The 3,891-nt window shown below is 34.3% G+C and overlaps 1 non-coding gene across 1 annotated transcript; it reads right to left on the reverse strand.

The window, feature by feature from the left end:
• Positions 1-3,454: 3,454 nt before the first annotated feature.
• TRNAQ-CUG lies at positions 3,455-3,526 on the reverse strand. Its single transcript has one exon. It is a non-coding gene; the product is annotated as a tRNA-Gln (tRNA).
• Positions 3,527-3,891: the final 365 nt, after the last annotated feature.

Here is a 3,891-nt window from a genome sequence, read left to right on the forward strand (position 1 = left end):
CCAGCCTGGGCGACAAAGCGAGACTCTTTCTCAAAAAAAAAAAAAAAGAAAAAGAAAAAAATTTTAGCTATTAAACATAGAGTGAAAATCTCCTTGTGAGCTTTATTTGTTAAGATACCGTCAATCATTGAAATATGAATGGATTTTTACTATTTTGGGATAAAATGCTTTAATAATTAATAATTTGTGAAAAACTTTACATTTTATGTAATATTAAGAATAAAATTGAATTTAATATAAGGAAGTTAATATAAATATAAGAGTTCTTTAGATTGCTATATAGGAAGAACATCATATACTTTTATTCTCAACAAATATAAATATTTACATTAGAATAAAATGAAGAATAATAAAGTTGTAATTACATCTTAATACTTCATTTCTAGAATATTTAAAAATACCTTCAAAAACTATTTTCTATCTTAGCCTTGAGTCTTTTAACAAAATTTCTATCTGATAATTTTTTTCATTTTGTTAAAATGATTTAAAAGCAAAATGTCTATTTTGTCACATTAAACTTTCACAAGGGGGAAACGTTCCAAAATTTTGTATTATATCATGATAAATCTTTGTGTATGCAAGTATAATAAAATCTTTGAAGAAAAGAGGAAATGTTTAGAAGCAATGAAGTCCATCTAAGTTAAAAGTGGGCATCTATTTTTTGGCCCAACTGTGCAGTAGAGTGACTGAAGAAAAATCTAGTAAATGATATTGATACACAATAATATCAACCTTTGAAATTTTGCCTAGTAAAGTTTTGATTACAACACAATTCTTATAGTAATATATTGATATAAAATATAATACATTAAATACAATGCTAATAATAATTAGTTTTTCAACAAAATTCTTAAATTTTTACATCCTGACATTTTATTCACAGCAAAGGGGTGCTACTGTGTAGCTTTGGCCATGACCTCAGACAAGTACTAATTTCATAGTTATTCATTCAGCATTTGCATGAATTATAACTTCAGTAAACAGTTTAAAAATTATCTTTTATTATGATAAATGACTCGAGTATAATTTGATCCTTATTACAACATCCCATTTTGTGAATTACTGTTATTCATCATTTTAGTTCCATTTTGTTTCTACATCTCAAAATTTAGTAATTATTAACTAATATTTTAACAGATTCTTTAACAAATATATTATTAGTTTTGTAGAGACAGGGTCTCGCCGTGTTGCTCAAGCTGGTCACCAACTCCTGGCCTTAAGTGATCCACCCACCTCACCCTCTGAAACTGTGGAAATTACAGGCATGAACCACTGTGCCCGGCCTATACAGATTCTCTGGCTGAATCATAATGAAGGAGAAAATTGATGGAAAAAGAAAAGTTTAGGAAGAAAAGAAATTATAGATAATCATACTGATGAACATAGTGGTCTAATATGCCTAAGACTTCATATGACTAGGGAGAATTCTCTACCAATGAACTGTGTATCCTCAATGGTACTGTCATAACTAAATTTCTGCTATGCACTGAATGTTTGTGTCCCCCTCAAATTCATATGTGGAAGCCTCTCTCTCTCTTTCTCTCCCCTTCTCTCTCCCTTTGTCTCTGTCTCTCTCTTTCTCTCTCTCTCTCTCCCTCCCCACAGTATGTGAGGATAGAGCAAGAGGACAGTAGGCTGCAAATCAAGAAGGGAGGCCTCACCAGACACTGAATCAGCTGGAACCTTGATTTTGGGTTTCCCAGCCTTCAGAATTGTGAGAAATAAACGTTCGTTGTTTAAGTCAACAAACATATAGTCATAGTAGTCCAAACTGTCTAAAACAATTTCCTAGGCTTCTACGTAGCTAGGATGGCAGGCATGTGCCCTAAGCTTTGCCAATCAGATGTATTTCTTCTTTCAGAAGAAACATGTATATAAACAAGGGGGGAAACTCCAAAATTATGTATTATATCATGATACATCTTTATGCAAGTATAATAAAGTCTATAAAGAAATGTTTAGAAGCAAATTAGGTCTATCTAAATTAAAAATAAGCATCTATTTTCTTGCAACATTTGTCTTGGTAAGGGTAATGAATAGACATTTGCTAAAAGCAGGTAGATATTTAAGCTTTTAGAGGCAGTGGTGGCATAAGGCCTAGCAAAGGCATTCCATGCTGGGGAACATAATGCTGCTAGCAGTTAACACTAGAAAATGCATGAGGAATCAGAAGGAATGAGTAATACAATATAAAAGTGTGAATAATCATTATGTGCGGAAGCATTTGGAAAATGAAAATGACAGCTCAAAGTTACAAATTCTCCACCAAATGTATGGTTGCAGAATCAGGAATTTCCTCTGCAGTAAAATAGTTTTTAATTTTTGTGACTCAAGAATTGCCATAATTCAAAATCAAATTTATATTATAAATAACTCTAGGTTTCCCATTAATGGAAAGATGAATGCATGAGCTGTGGCATGTTCATATTACACAGCAGCTAACATGAAATCAGTGAATGAATGGTAGCTACATACAACAAAAGAGATGATTAATTTTAGTAATATAAGATTAAATGAAAAAAGATTATAATATATAGCCTGATACCCTGTATCCATAATTAAAATATGTAATTTTATAAATACTAATAGATAAGATCAAACTAAGGAAAGCACTTTGGCCTTATTTCTTCAGAGACCCAGTAAATTCTTTGTCTTACCTTAAGTTGTGACAAATCCAAACATTTACCAGAAAATAAACTAACTTGCAACAGGAGACATTTAGTTTTATAAAGACAAAATAATCACAGAGACATCTAGGATACAATTTTAAAGCTGTATCATTCTATGGGACATATTCAGCATTGACAGCAATTCTATGTGGTAGGTTAATGTCATAGAAATGACCAACAGAGCACCATGGAAGCACTTAGAAGATGTATCTGGATATTTACTTACTGTGTTGACAGTGATTGAAGTTACCATGTGAAGATTCAATAGTGTTCAAATACCTAAGAGAGTTTAAGCAATTTTTATTTAAAATACAGATTTATTTTCACGAATCCTTGTTTCTCAGTGGCAAATGAAACACCTATAAATTCTAATGATTGTACCTGAAAGGCATTATAAAGTCTCATTCTCTTGGGAAAAAGGTACATACAAGAATCTTTCTTCTCCCTCAAATCTGTTGAGTCCTTTTTGTCCTCTGAAGTGAATTAACCACATTTCATAAGGCAATAAATCAAATAAAAAGTTTAACTCAACTCAAATTATTTTGGGCATTAGAATATCTGTTAGGTGGTGGTGAGGAGGGTACTAAAAGGAAGGAGGTATGAGGAATGGTCTCCTGCTCTCAACATAGAGCAGAGAGTCAGTGGGCCCCATACAGAGCCCGTGTCATACTTTGGGTTCATATGAACTGGAGATTCCCTGCCAATCATATCTAAGAGGAAAATTTATTTTAGAAAGAAAAAAATTGTGAGGAAGCAAGAAGAAAAAAAAAAAAACCTAAAACCTCAGGTTCCACCGAGATTTGAACTCGGATCGCTGGATTCAGAGTCCAGAGTGCTAACCATTACACCATGGAACCTCACTGCTGCTATTATTGCTATCATTCCTTCCTGATGGAATATATCTTCATTTCTGAACTCAAGCCGTCTTCCCTTTAAGAACCTAAGTTTCTACCCTAATGTTCGTTATCTGCCGCCACTACACAAGTTCCCTTTTCGTTTCGCACAGGGCTCTTCGTGCAAAATCCAAGAGCAAATCGGTTTCCAGGGACAGATAAGTTAAGTCCGTGTCCCCCCTAGACTCTTAGCGTCCCTCTGCCTTCTGCAACCTTCGGGGTTTCCTAGCCTCGGTTCGGCCGCCCTCAACCGGGCTGCCCCGACGCAGGGGCAGAGGGCACCAACCTAGAGGCGCTGACAGATTGCGTTGTCGGAAGAACCGCGAGGC

The sequence above is a fragment of the Colobus angolensis genome, unplaced genomic scaffold (assembly GCF_000951035.1).
Source record: "Colobus angolensis palliatus isolate OR3802 unplaced genomic scaffold, Cang.pa_1.0 Scaffold237, whole genome shotgun sequence".
Lineage (NCBI taxonomy): Eukaryota > Metazoa > Chordata > Mammalia > Primates > Cercopithecidae > Colobus > Colobus angolensis.